Source organism: Erithacus rubecula (genome assembly GCF_903797595.1).
Source record: "Erithacus rubecula genome assembly, contig: scaffold_155_arrow_ctg1, whole genome shotgun sequence".
Taxonomy (NCBI): domain Eukaryota; kingdom Metazoa; phylum Chordata; class Aves; order Passeriformes; family Muscicapidae; genus Erithacus; species Erithacus rubecula.
In genome coordinates, this window is record NW_027636149.1 from 115,001 (window position 1) to 129,959 (window position 14,959).

General features: G+C 53.7%; 2 long non-coding RNA genes across 2 annotated transcripts in view; one reads left to right on the top strand and one right to left on the bottom strand.

Moving 5' to 3' along the window:
- Positions 1-14,959, bottom strand: part of LOC306815554 — a 23,754-nt gene that overhangs the window by 1,675 nt on the left and 7,120 nt on the right. The window lies entirely within an intron of this gene.
- The window catches only part of LOC306815553, a 12,749-nt gene continuing 1,716 nt past the window's right edge, over positions 3,927-14,959 (top strand). Inside the window, exons 1-2 of the long non-coding RNA XR_013777418.1 lie at positions 3,927-3,987; positions 4,060-4,236. This is a non-coding gene — a long non-coding RNA (uncharacterized lncRNA). The remainder of the gene's footprint in view (positions 3,988-4,059; positions 4,237-14,959) is intronic.

Sequence of the window (14,959 nt, forward strand, 5' to 3'; positions counted from 1 at the left end):
GGATTGCCGCGGTGACGGCAGCGGACGTCGGGCGCGCCCCCACCCGTGGACGCTCCCCCAAAGGTGGCAGCGGGGGAGGCACCCTGGCGGGGCCATGCTGGTCGTTTCCCTCACCCCAGGGTCAGGTACCTAGCACTCCGCGCCTCGGCGGTTTCCCCCCCACCCTGAGTTCCCTCGGCGTCGTCACACGCCCGTTGGGGGCGAAAGTGGGGGAGGGGCCCGTTGGGCCGGGTGGAGGTTTAAAGACTCGGGCGGCACGGCACACCCCGCCATGGCCATGGCCACGGCCGTGGCGGCGGCGGCGGCAGCGGGTGCCGCGGGCGGTGGTGCGGCGCCGTCGGCAGGGGCTGTGGAGCGACTCCCGCCGATCCCCCTGCGGCGGCGTCCGTCGCGACCGGCCGCGCCCTCCTCGCCATCACGTCGGTGTCCCCGCCAAGCGCCCGCGCGCAAGGGCAGCCGTGCTGGGGAGGGGCGCTCTGCCCCCCCCCTCCGCGGCCCGGCCTCGGCGGAGAGGCCGCGGCTCGCGCGATCGGCCGCGGGGCCAACTCGCTGGTCTCGACACGGGGCGATGCTGGCAGAGGGCGCTCGCCCTCTGCCACCTACCCTGAGCTGTGGGGTTGCGGCCGCCGGGGCCCGCCGCGCTCTCTCCTCTTGGCCGCGTCAGGCCGCGACCGTGCCTCTTCCCTCGACGGTCTTCTCCTCGAACGCCGGCCATCGCTGTCTCGACCGCTCTGCCGTCCCCGGGTGAGCGCTCAGCGGTCCCTCCCTTGCCGGAGGCCCGGCGAGCGCGGGCGACCCCGTGCCGAGCGGCGGCGTCGCCGCTCGGCGAGTGTCCCCCTCGGGGGGACGGTCTGCCGGAAGGTGCTCGCCATGGCCTGCGGCCGTCCCAGCCCGGGCCCTGCCCGTCGCTTTCCCGTCTCCCCTTCGGGGCCGCGTGTGGGCCAAAGGGAGGCGTGCGGGGTCGGCCGCAGGGGCGCTTCTGCGCCCAGTCCCCGAGTGAAAGCGAGGGGGCGGGCGTTGCCCCCCGGCTCGGTGCCGTATGCCTGCCGCAGGGTGCGTGCCCGCAGAAGGGGGTCTCGGCGGCGCGAAGAGGCGGCGCCGGTGCCTGGGAGTGCGGCCGCGGTGGCGGTGGGGTCTCGCTGACCGGCAGGCCTCGGGTGCTCGTGATGCCGGCTCAGGTCTCGGCAGCGTATGGCGGGAGAACAGGGGTTGTGCCGGTGGAGCGGTAGTCGCCGCCTTGGCGTCTCGGGCCTCGTAAGGCCGCTGGGAAGAGTCTCGCCACGTGGCTGGCGCGGTGGCACTCCGCGGGTCCTCTGCGGAGCGGTCAAGTGCAGGTGAGCGCGAGCAGGGTCTGGCGGCAGCGCCCCCAGCCGCGAACGCGCGTCGTCCCGTGAGCGAGGCCGGGCGGGCCGCCGTCCCTCGGTGGTCAATGGCGTTGCTGCACCGGCTTTCTCCGTGCGGAGGTCGGGCCGAGCCCGGGCACCTGGGCCGCCTCTGAGAAACAGCAGCCCTTGCGGGGGGAGGCGGTCGGGGACACGCGCCCTCCCACCTTTTTGCCGGCCTTCGGAGCGTAACGTGGGGTTTACGGATTTTTTTTTCCCCTCCTCCATTCAACCGTGTGTGTGCTCGTATGGTCGAAGCGGCCCCCGCATCCCTGCCGAAACGAAGGAGGCCGCTTCGCGGGGTCGGTGCCGAAAGCCAGACAACTCTTAGCGGTGGATCACTCGGCTCGTGCGTCGATGAAGAACGCAGCTAGCTGCGAGAATTAATGTGAATTGCAGGACACATTGATCATCGACACTTCGAATGCACTTGGGGCCCCCGGTTCCTCCCGGGGCTACGCCTGTCTGAGCGTCGCGTGACGATCAATCACCGTCCGGGGGCCACCCCTGGCGGCGCGGCTGGGGTCGCCTCGCAGGTCCGTCGCCTGCATTAGGCGGTGGCGGCCGGCCCGGTGCCCGGAGGAAAAGGCCGGTGGAGGGGTGCGGCGAGGGAAGCATTTTCCTCGGCGACCCGGACACCCTCTCTTTGCCTGCGGCCCGGTGCGGGCTTTGTCGTCGTCATCGTCGTCATCCTCATTGCCGCGCTGGGCCTTCGTCCCCCTAAATGCAGACTCGGGGAGCGCTCCGCAGCTCCCCGCTCCCGGAACGAGCCGCTGGGGCGGAGCTCGTCCTTGTCCGGGGCTGTGCTGCGGTGTGCGGCGGCGGCCGGGGAGGAGCAAGAGACGGTGTCTAAGGCGCCGCCGTGGGACCAGAGAGAGAAGGGCGAGAGAGAAAAGGGCGAGCGGGGGAGGCGAGGCGTGGGCCTCGCCCCTGGGCTCCACCCCGTGCGGGCGGCTGTCTGCGGGTGGGTACCCGGCGGGTACCGTGCCGTGCTGCCGCGCGCACGCGAGGCACGAGCGCCGGGGACGGGGGTGAACCCCCGGGCCTCCTCCTTCCCCGACCGCCCTCCCCGCTCCCCTCTATTGTTGTCCCCTGGCGCGTCAGCGAGCCGTCGACTTTCTCTCCCCGCAAGAGGTCGCTGAGCGCCACCCCACGGTGCACAGTATAAATCCCTGGTCAGGGCCGTCTCTGCCGTGCTCCTTTTCGGTTCTCGTCTCCGGGATGGGATTCTCCGTCTCCGTCCTGTCTCTCTCTCTCACGCCTCTTCTCTCTCCCCCTGGCGCCGCGGGCGCGAGCGGGGGTGGGGGGGAGCGTGTAGCGGGGGAAGGCGGAGCGAAAACCGGCTGTCCGGCCGGTCCCCCCCACCCGTGCCGGCGCGCGCTCCATCCCTCGCATGGGGGAAGAGCCGCGCGGGCGCCGAGGTGGAGGGGGCCGGTGCGGCAGCGCAGCTCTGGGCTTGCGACCTCAGATCAGACATGGCGACCCGCTGAATTTCAGCATATTAGTCAGCGGAGGAAAAGAAACTAACGAGGATTCCCTCAGTAATGGCGAGCGAAGAGGGAAAAGCCCAGCGCCGAATCCCCGCCCCGCGGTGGGGCGCGGGACATGTGGCGTACAGAAGCCCCCCTCCCCGGCGGTGCTCTCGGGGGACCCAAGTCCTTGTGATCGAGGCCGCAGCCCGCGGACGGTGTGAGGCCGGTAGCGGCCCCCCGGCGCACCGGGCCCGGGGCTTCTCGGAGTCGGGTTGCTTGGGAATGCAGCCCAAAGTGGGTAGTAAACTCCATCTAAGGCTAAATACCGGCACGAGACTGATAGCCAACAAGTACCGTAAGGGAAAGTTGAAAAGAACTTTGAAGAGAGAGTTCAAGAGGGCGTGAAACCGTTAAGAGGTAAACGTGTAGGGGCCGCGCAGTCCACCCGGAGGATTCAACCAGGCGAGTTGTAGTCGGCCAGCGCAGGTTCGGCGGATTCTCGCCTCCGTCCCCCCTCCGTCCCCCAGGCACCCACCCGCGGGGGCGGGCCGGGGGGGGCTGGCCAGCGCGGGGACCGCCGCCCGGCTGGCGGCCAGCCCTGGCCGGGCGCATTTCCTCCACAGCGGTGCGCCGCGACCGGCTCCGGGTAGGCTGGGAAGGCCTCTGGCGGGTAGGTGGCCCGGCGCCACGTGAGCGGCGGCGGGTGTTAGAGCCCCTGGTCAGCAGGTCTCGCCGAATCCCAGGGCCGAGGGAGAGGACCGCCATCGTGCCCTCCTCCCCCCCCGTCGGTGGCGTCGTGGCGGGGGGCGTCGCCTTCCCCGCATCCACGGGGTTGCGGCGCCCTCGCAGCAGGGCATGTACGCGCGGGGGGCGGGGTCAGGCCCTGCCGGCCCCCGGCACCGCTGTCAAACGGGGCGGACTGCCTCAGTGCGCCTGACCACGTGGTGCTGCCGGGACGGTCTCACGGGCGCACTCGGGCGCCGGGGTCCCGGCGATTTCGGCTACCCACCCGACCCGTCTTGAAACACGGACCAGGAGTCTAGCAACGTGCGCGAGTCAGGGGCTCGTGTCGAAGCCCGCGGCGCAATGAAGGTGAGGGCCGGCGCGCGCCGGCTGAGGTGGGATCCGGGCGGGTCGTCGCGCCTGGGCAGCCCCAGGCGCACCACCGGCCTGTCTCGCCCGCCACCCCTCGCGGAGCCGGGGAGGTGGAGCCTGAGCATATGTGCTAGGACCCGAAAGATGGTGAACTATGCCTGGGCAGGGCGAAGCCAGAGGAAACTCTGGTGGAGGTCCGTAGCGGTCCTGACGTGCAAATCGGTCGTCCGACCCGGGTCTAGGGGCGAAAGACTAATCGAACCATCTAGTAGCTTGTTCCCTCCAAAGTTTCCCTCAGGATAGCATTGCCCTTGGCAATGGGCTGGAGACAGGTCTGTCTGTTTTTTTTCGCATTTCTCGCTTTTCTGCATCCTGGCCTCTGCCACAGGTTGCCTCTCCCTGGACACCTCTGCAGCTGAACGCACTGAACCCGCACTTTTTCCCTGTTTTTTTCCTGGTCAGTGTGAAGGCTGCTGCTCCCTTCCCCTTTGGGCTGAGAGCTGCCCACATGGTCCTGTCTTTCTGCGTCCCGGTCACCGCCACAGGTTGCCTCTCCCTGGACATCCCTGCGGCTAAACACACCGAGCCCGTGCTTTTTCATGGTCCCGTCCCCCTCCCCTCTGTCCCCCACAGCTCGGGTAGTAGCCTGTAGCACCCTCCCGCCTTCTGGGGTCAGGGTTTCTGAAGGGGTGAAATAGCAAAAATCTAAGTTCTGTAACTCACTTGGAAATATTTCTAACTTAATTTTTCCCTGACCTTGCTGCTGGCAAGGCCTTTGCTGAACCACCTGCTGCTGGCAAGGCAGTAATAAACTTCCCTCCCCCTGCTCATGGCTAGGTGAGAGTCCTATGATGTGTCTCTTCCCCCAGTCTCTGAGGAACTTTAATTGCTTTCTTCGCCTGCTGATAACAAGGCAGCCATAAACCTCCCTCCCCCTGCTCACGGCTAGGTGGAAATCCTATGATGTGTCTCATTCTGAACCATCTTACCCAAAAGCAAAATTGATTCGGAGGTTCCTGAAACCGACCAGCAGTGCACAGGAGCGAGGCTTCCCAGGACACCTCCTCTCCGACTCGGGTCTGGAGCTCGGCTTTTCTTGGCAGAAGGCCAGAGATGGTCTCTGCAATCCTCTTCAACAGCCTCTTCAACAGCCTCTTCTGAAGCTCGGTCTTCTAGGGTCTGTACCTGCCTTTGCCGGCTACAAGGATCCACCAGGGGCTGTACCAAATGTCTCTGCCTGGGGGGGTCTCCTCCATCTTGGTGCATCTTCTTGAGCTTCTGGTGGTCCGCAACCACCTTTGTGGGCTGTGGCGCATCCAGGGACATCAGATGTCACTGCCCACCCAGGGGAATGCCAGATGTCAATGTCCACCCAGGGACACCAGGTGTCCCAGTCTGAGGTTTCTCCTTTGCCCCGAGATCACCCCAGAGGAACACGAAGGTGGTTCAAACCCTGGTTTTCTCTGAAGCTGCCGAAGAGAGACTGCCAGAGACGGTTTTCTCTTTTCCCAAGGATTGTTTATTGTTCATATCTCAGGGACTTTTTTCCTGGCCAGCAGTGGTCTGCTCAGCCTGGCATCCATGGTGGAATCTGCCTGGTGAAGGCAGGGCTTATCTTATATAGTTTGTATTACGTATTACATGTTTACAAAATTTTCCCAATACAATACAATTTTATTAAATGGTCCAGCCCTGACCCCATCCAATCCAAAAGTGCCAATGTGTCACCCAACATGGATGACAGGGAGAAGAAGGAGGAAAAGATGTCCACCCCCCAAATTCTCCATCTTGGCCACGTGTCCCTTATCATAAACATTCAAAAAAACCTATTTATCTACGTTCTAACAATCTAATTTACACTTTACTAATTTTGGCAGATTGTTTCCATTCTCCTTGTGCTGACAACTTCCCCCAGGGGTTAGAATTCAGCACCTGTGACACCAGGGTCTCACTCAGAGCCTTTGAGACCCTCGCCAGGGGGGTTTTGCGACCCCCCAGGAGGCCAGGGGTAAGCCCTGGGCTCCCACACTTCTGCTGCCTGAGCTGGGCGAGGCACTGGCTGCGCTGCCGGATCTCCTGCTCCTGCTGCCGACCCTCCTCAGTGACGGCCGCCCGCTCGCGCTGCCGCCGCTGCCGCAGCTTCTGGATCTGCCACCACACATCTTGGTCACGGGCGCACTGCCAGACCTCCCTCTGCTTCTGCTGCAGCTTCTCCTGCTGCAGCTGCTCCTGTTGGGCCCTGTGGGAGAGCTGGGATGCCTCAGGGACCCTGCCACAGCCCCCACACCTGGCACAGCACCTGGGCTGGTACTGGAGCACCCAGAGACACCAGCTGGAACTGGGAGCCTTCTTGGCCACTGCCTGAGCCATCCCTCAGTCCCACGTACCTCACCTGAGCACCCTCTGAAATTCCTGGTGATCCTGCTTCGTCTGCATGGACCAAGTGCTGTTCCTCTGGGCCTCAGCTGCTGTTCCATCCCACCTTCCTCTGTGTCTTCTCCGTCTCCCACCACCACCATTCCCAGTCTGCAGCCTCTTGGTTCCTCTTGGCCCTCAGAGCATCCTGCCCAAATAGGGGACAGTGCTGGGCTTCCCTCTGGGGCAACTATGAGAACCCTTGTCTGTTGCTTTGGCTCTGCCAGCACCACTCCAGGACACTCCCTGGCTCCAGGGGCTGCTCCTGCAGACCCCCCTGTCACAATCCACTCAATCCGAGCGAGAGTCATGATTGTTCATTTGACCCCAGGGTGCAAAAGACAAAAGCAAGAGACTCAGGTTTGATTAGTGGAAAGCAGTAATACAGTTTTTTGCATGCTAACAATCAAGTTTTGCGATAGAGAGAGAGAGAGAGATATAAAAGCGGAGAGAGAGAGAAAGGATGGGATATAGCTACCAACAGACAGGATGCATCCTCGTGGCCGTCCAATGAAATGAGACGAGATGCATCTTCAATCCGTTGGGGTGAAAGAGATCTCAAAGTCAGTTTGGGGAAAGTCACTTTTTATAGTCCTTTTCCAAATCGAGTGGCCTCTGGCCAAAAGGTGGGGAGATTTGTGGACTATTGTGTGTGGAGATCGTGGCCCCATGACACAGGTGTGGCGACAGGGTGCGATAACCAGCACCCTGCAGCACCATGACAAGCACCAGGCACAGCTACAAACAGCCCTTGGCCCTCAAACTCAGCCAGCTCCTCCTTCTCCAGGTACAGCTTTTTCCTGCTCTGCCTCCAAGGCAGCACAGCTCTCCTAAGGAGGACAGATCCACAGGAAGGGGCAGAGTCCAAGGGTGCGACAGACACCAAGGCCGGGACAGAGTCCCAGGGTGTGGTACAGAGCCCAAGGGCAGGACAGAGCCACTGGGTGGGAGAGAATCCCAGGGTGTGGGACTAAGCTCTGGAGTGGGACAGAGCCCCAGGATGGGACAGAGCCCCAGGGTGTGGGACAGAGCCCCAGGACAGCTCCTGCAGCCCCTCCTGAGTGCTCCCTCCTCCTTCTCCTCACTCAGGGCAGGGAGGCTTTGAGCCACCTCCAGAGAATGCCACCAAGTCCCCATAGGACCAGAGCTCTGATTCTGCTGCCTGCTGTTCCCACTCCCTGCGTGTGGCTGATCCAGCACTGCCAATCTATTTCCAGCCAGGTGAAAATTGTGGGAGTCCAGAGTTTTTCCCTGGCTCCTTTGGGGATGCAAAAACCCCCCTGGCAGACCCCTCAGAGACTCCCAAGTGCTGCCCAGTAGCTGCAGGGGCTGGATTTGGCTCCTTGGGAGAATCTGCCCACATTGAGAGAAGAGACACAGAAAATAATGATGAGTAGAGTGTAAATTAGAATGTTAGAATGTAGTATAAGTAGGTTTTTAGATTGTTTATATTAAGGGCCATGTGGCCAAGATGGAGGATTCTGGGTGTGGTGGGCTTTTTCCTCCTTCTTCTTCGTGTCATCCATGCAGAAGTTGCACCCTGGGAACCACAGATTGGATGGGGAAAGAACTGGACATTGTAAAGAGGTTGCATGGCATTGGGGAAAAATTGTAAATATTGTATATGTAGTTTAGAGTACAAAGGCCTTGGCACAGCCCTCCCAGGGGACCTTCTGCTATGGTCGACCTGAAGAGAGGACCTGTGTTGGGCTGGCAGAAACATTTTTAAGATAAGATAAATAAACATCCCTGAAACAACACAAGATCATCTCAAGCTGCTTTCTTGCCGGTGCCTCCGAGAGAACCAGATTTTACCACCTTCATGCCCTCTCTGGGGAGGTCTCACGCCTGAAGAGATCCTCAGAGACGGGACAAAAACCTCCCTGAATCCCCCCCGTTCCCTGCTCCCACCTTCCTTTCCTCCCTCTTCCTCTGCTCCAGGCGCTCCAGCTGCCTCTGGCCCTCCTGGTACAGATCCTCAGCCCTCAGTGCTCGCTCCTCTGCATTCTGCTCCATCTGCTTCACAATGTGCTGCCTGGCTCTGGGAATAGGAGAGCAGAAGGGTTGCCTCTAGATCCAACCAGCTCCCCATCGTGGAAACGCTGCATGGACAGGGCTGGTGTGGCTGGAATGGGCCAGATGCCTCCATGGGCAAGAGGGAGCCTTCTGCCCACCTGATCAGCTCCTGCTTCCTGCAGCGCTCCAGCTCCTCCTGCACTTCCATGCCCTTCTCCCACTCCATTTCAAACATGTTGCCCAGGCACTTCTCCTCTGCCAGTTTTTTGTGGATCATTCGCTTCTCCAGCACTTGCTTGTCCTAGATCATGTTGTACTTGGAACTGAGGAACAGCTGTGGGGACAAGAGGTAAATGTGACTCGAAGCTGCACTGGGACCCAGGAGACGGGAGGGCAGGGGAAGAAGAGGAAGAGCTGGGAGCACAAGGAGCAGGGGAGACTCAGTCAGGGCCAGGTGACAGCAGGGAGCGCTGGCCCTACCATGTTCAGTTCCTGCATCTCTTCCTCCTGCTCCAGCCTCATCCTCGTCACAGTTTCTGCTCCTCCTGCTGCTCCTCCTCTTCCACATGTCTCTGATGGTCTCTCTCATCCTCCAGTTCTGCCTTTCTCTGCTCCTCTATCTGGGCCTTTTTCAGGGCTTACTGCAGGGACATGTCCCAATCTGGGGTTTCTCCTTTGCCCCGAGATCACCCCAGAGGAACACGAAGGTAGTTCAAACCCTGGTTTTCTCTGAAGCTGCCGAAGAGAGACTGCCGGAGATGGTTTTCTCTTTTCCCAAGGATTGTTTATTATTTCTTATCTCTGGGACTTTTTGCCTGGCCAGCAGTGGTCTGCTCAGCCTGGCATCCATGGTGGAATCTGCCTGGTGAAGGCAGGGCTTATCTTATTTAGTTAGTACTACGTATTTGAGAGAGTCCGTCCGAGCCTCTCATCTGTTTCTGCCCAATGACCCTCGCCTGAGGCCTGCACTGCCCAGGGATGGGAGGAACACCAAGTGACTGTTACGCAGGTGATGCCTACCAGGACTGGTTTCTCATGACAACTAGTCACGGGGAGTTTACTCAACAAGCTCCCACAGATGAAAGAACAATGGACTGGTCAGTATGGGCTGCCCTGCATATGTTCATGAAGACAAAGATGGTCTGATGTGCCTTGAAGCGTCCTGTTTCCACCTGTTCCCCCGCGTAATGAGCTCCACATACAATAGTCCATAAATCTTCCCACCTTTTGGCCAGAAGCCACTCGCTTTGGGAAAGGACTATAAAAGTGACTTTCGCAAAGGAGACCCCCGAGATCTCCCCAGACGGCAACGGACATCTACTGGCTGGCTCCACGAGGATTCGTCTGCCCGTCTTGGTAGCTATAATCCCGACCCCCCTCTCTTTCTCTCTCTCTCTCTCTCTGTCCCCCTATCACATTTTGGTTGGCACTAAATAAAGTGCATTTCTGTAGAAGTAAACTGGTTTTGTCCCTTGCTGTGTCTTTTGCGCTCCGAGATCCATAAAAGAACCAGTCACGACTCGCTCTTGAATTGGGCGGACCGTGACATTTTTTGCCGTAGTTGGCAATTGAATTCCCAATACTGGGGGAGTTGGGGGTTTCTGTGCACTTTGTACCAGGGGAAGACCTGTGCCATTTCAGCCGCACCTAGCCTGTCAGTGCCGTAAGGACTGAACAGTGTTAGAAAGCAAGGGAGGTGGTATTGGGTTCTTCCCGCAATCTGCACACAGACCCAGGTGGATAATCAACTTCATTTCAGTAATCGGAGAATTTTTTGAAAGGATCTCAGCTGAGCAAAAGATGGGACTTGTGTTTTTTGTTGTTTGCTGCTTGGTGTAGTCGAGGAGACACCCATTGTGAAACTAAAGAGAACCTCCCAAGCGGTTTGGTCTCCTCAGCCACTCAGGGATGACAGGGGGTTGTCCCCAGCAGAAGTCTGGGTGACAAGTGTTTTCCTTCCTGAAGTGGTTTTTCCCCCTCACACATTAATTGCTGCTTGGTGTAGTCGAGGAGACACCCATTGTGAAACTAAAGAGAACCTCCCAAGTAGTTTGGTCTCCTCAGCCACTCAGGGATGACAGGGGGTTGTCCCCAGCAGAAGTCCGGGTGGCAAGTGTTTTTCTTCCTGAAGTGGTTTTTCCCCCTCGCACATAATCGTAACTCAGAGGTTACAGTTGTTGTATAATTATTGTATTTGACTACTTGGGATCGTGAAGAGACAAGTGGTTTTTGTAGTTAAGTTAGTACCTCCCAAGTAGTGTGTCTCTTCACCCACTCCAGGGAAGAGAAGGGATTCACAGTTTCAGCTGTGCTTTTTGTGTAACTTTAAGTGTGTCTCCCTGAGAGTGGTTTTAGTCCCTTCATAAAAATGTCTGAAAATGATAAAGCTGCATTTTACGCTTTACTAGCTAAGTATAATGCCAGACCCTCCCAAAGGGGGAAGACTGGGCACACAGTAATTGGTTTAATTTAGAAAATGTGATTGATAGGATACATTCTTTGCAACATGAAACAAAATTCAAACTGAGCAAGAAAAATAAAACCACACTTTGCTCAGTTCTAGGTGCTTGTCTTTCAGCTGCTGTACAATCTCGTTTTAAATGAGTGAGTGAGGAAAGTGCAGTGATAGACTCCTTGCAAAACCTGGTGGAAGCTTTGCAGAAACTATTACAGGAGAAAACAAATCAGGTAGAAACTCTACAAAACCGACTAGAGCAGGAAAGAAATCAGGTACAAACTCTGCAAAACCAACTAGAACAGAAAACAAATCACATAGAAACTCTGCAAAACCAACTAAAGCAGGAAAGAAATCACAACTACTTACTACAACTATCACATGCCTCACAACATGCAGATACACCGAATGAAACAGAAGAAAAGGAAACATATCACATAAACCACATATACCCACAGAAAGAACTAGTACACATACAAAATAGTGGGGAAAATTGCTGCTCTAAAATGAGACCTCTCGTTAAAACGGAATATAGATACCTGAACGACGAGGATTTTGACCCCCACATAACATCCAAAGAAATCCCATACACTGCTACTGAATTGGCCAAATTAAAGAAAGAATACTCACATCTCCCACAAGAATCCAAGACTGAGAATATTTTTTGAGTTTCACCCACTGGAGGAGATCAAATTAAATTAAGTGAACAAGAAGCCAGTGGGTACTGGGGGCCTGGAGTTTTCTTAACAACTGGAAACGCTCGTGTTCCATGGTCTCTGACACAGCATGCAGCCTACTGGGCTGGGGGACTTAGCCCCCTAGAAAGAGGTAATCCTCTAGCCATAACTGGCACCCCAGACAAACTCCTAAAAAACATTCACAAAGCTGCCTGCTTGCAAATTATACATGAAATACAATTCACTGCTGGTCATAAATCACCTATGCAATTACCTGTAAATGTAAAACAATACCCTCTCCTCTCTGGTGCCAAAGTATAGATCAAACCGGTTATACAGGACTTGCAAAACTCCCCTGTATGGCCAATCCAAAAACCCAAACCTGACACTGTAGCTGTGTACCAATACATAGATGAGGTATTGATAGGAGAAGAAGAAAAAGAAGAAGTGAGGGATGTGCAACAGAAAATAATTTTTCACCTAGAAAGCCCTAACTTGCAAATTGCCTCAGAGAAAATTCAAAAACCTTCTCAGGAAGTGAGGTTTTTGAAGACAGCCACTACTGGGACTGCCCCCCCTGACGGGATGGCCCAGAAATCCTCAGTAAAAGAAGGAACTGTAAAAAATCTGGCAATAACAGAAACTGAGAACTTGGGTAACAGCGATGACAAACCTGCCTCAATAATTAAAGTAGTCTCTGCTTTCTCCCCCAAACAATCTCTGTTCACTAATTCTTTGTTTACTAATGCTTCTGCTGAGCAAATTATTGCTGGGGGACGGGGTGACTCTTGGGTTGGAGCCCTGATGGTTATTTGGGGTGTTTTCCAGCTTGAAGTGCAGAGTGCCTCCTTTGTTTGCAACTACACTGACTCTTATGCTGTGTTTAAAGGAGGTACAGAGTGGCTTCCTTCTTGGCAGCAAAATGACTGGGAAGTTAACAGAACTTCTGTCTGCATAGTTCCATCATTTTAACCTCCTGCCTCTTTGTGGCAGATTCTGTTGTGTTTACTTTTCACAGAATAACACCATGGAATGTGACGATTAATTGCTGAATCCCTCATCAAACCTGTATACAGTTACAGCACAGGACCTTACAGCTGTGTTTTCTTTTGTGAGAATTTAAAATCAAAGTTGAACTGTTGTACAATTTTTCCAAAAAAATTATGTGTGGGAAAAACAATACAAAATATAAATGGGAACTCAATGTTAACGTTGTAACACCTACTACCCAACCACCAGTTATACTGAGCCAAAGATTTTTTGAAATTGGACCCTATGTAATTAAGGAAACTGGCCAACAGCAAATATTGTTTAATTCGGCATGGTCTTTTAAACAAGTCAAATTGCCAATGCAAAACAATGTTTCAGTAATTCAGCCAGCTTGTTCACCTTTTCTTGGCATGGACAAACAACCTGGTTGCAAAACCAGGAGGATCCTTTCAAGAAACAAACGAGACATAACCGGTGTTGTGGGAACAGGATTGGGAATTTTAAATAGCATTGATTCAGAAGTACTAATGAACAAATTAGTTGCCACCACCAGAGACCTGACCAAATTGAAACAACCCCTGCAGTCCTCTTTAACAGCCCTGGGGACGCAACAGTGGTTATTATCAAACATTTACCAGATTGGGAAAAAGCAAATGTAAATGATCACAAATTGATAATTGATGCTCTTGCTACTGCTCAAAACAACACCTCCTTAGTCCTCAGCTGCATCCAGGCACAGCTTTGGATGCAAACAGTTGTTGCCTCAATTATAAGGGAAGGGGAAGAAGGCATCTTCCCTACTGAAATCCGGACAATAATTTGGGAAAATGCTAATGATTTTGAAAGGAAGCTTCAGTCCTGGTGGAATTTGGTAAACTTTACCTGCAACCCCAGCACAAACACAGCCACAGCCTTTGTGTTGACAATACACAACGCTTCAGTGCATTTGATATACCCCATCATTGCATTAGGATTGAATCACGATGGAACTATTCTCTATCCTTTCGAGCATAGAGAATGGGCCCGTCAAATTGGTGAGAAATGGCAAACTCTTAATTTGGAATCTTGTGTTGTTCGGGAGCAACAGGATTTCATTTGTGAAAGCAATGCCATTGTGGCCCAAGACATCTGTTTAGACACAGAGCAAAATCAAAAATCTGTCATTTTGAAATACACCTTGATGAGACTCCTGCAACAGTGCTGGTGTACATAGGAAATGGATGTGTGTGTGTAAGAACTGCTTGCAACTCAGTGTTTGTAGAAAATGTAACAGTGAATCCAAAAAATCATCTAAATTTTTGTGTTTGTAATTTTACCACAATCAAGGGCTGTGACTTTTCTTATACTGTTCCAGTTATGTCTCATCACCTTTTGCAATCCAATTTTACACTGATTCATCAGTTAGTGCCTGCTCCCATCGGGATGAACCTCACTTTGATTAAACAATTGTTGATTCACCAGGACTTAATTGGAATCTTGGAAAAGATCAAGAAAAATGGACAGAAGACCCTGGTGACAGTTCATCACGATGTGAGAGAAATACATCAGGTTTTAGAAAGGGTAAAAGGGGTTGCTGAACTCAGGTGGTGGGATACTCTTTTTGGGTGGTCACCTACTGCTACCGGCGTCCTAAACAAATTGTGTCATCCCATTGTTGTGCTTTTGATTTTGGTTTCAATCAGTTTTGTTTTGTCAGTCATTCTATACATCCTGAATTGGAGAATGGTAAAACGGCTGACACAATGGGCATCAACAATGGAAACACATAATTTGATCACTACTCCATCTGCTAAAGATACCCCTAAAGTTATTGATACCAGACAAATTACACGAGCAGTGAAAGTCAGGCCTTTAACAGCAAACTGATTAAAATTGTTGTTAGTGGTTATGATTGGTATAATCAGTTTCAGTAATGTTAAGCTTCTGATTAAGATGGTTTTGGAAAATAATTGTTTTAATCATAAAAACATATTATAATAGATATTGATTTTGTTTTGATTCTAATTGTTAGAATTTTAATTGTTTAAATATTATTTCATTGATTTTGTTTTAATTGTTAGAATTTTAATTGTTTGAATGTCATTTTATTGATTTGGTTTTGATCCTAATAGTTTGAATTTTACTTGTTTAAATATTAGTTCATTTATTTTGTTTTAATTGTTTGAATTTTAATTATTTGGATGTTTTTTATTGATTAATTTTGATTGTTTAAAGCTAATAACATTGTGATTTGTTTGAAAATTTATTTTAATCAATTTTGTTGTTTTTCTGTTTATTTTCCTTCCTTTTCCTTTTCCTTTTCCTTTTCCTTTTCCTTTTCCTTTTCCTTTTCCTTTTCCTTTTCCTTTTCCTTTTTCTTTTCCTTTTCCTTTTCCTTTTTCTTTTTCTTTTTCTTTTCCTTTTCCTTTCTTTTCCTTTTTCTTTTCCTCTTTTCCTTTCCTTTCCTTTTCCCTTTTC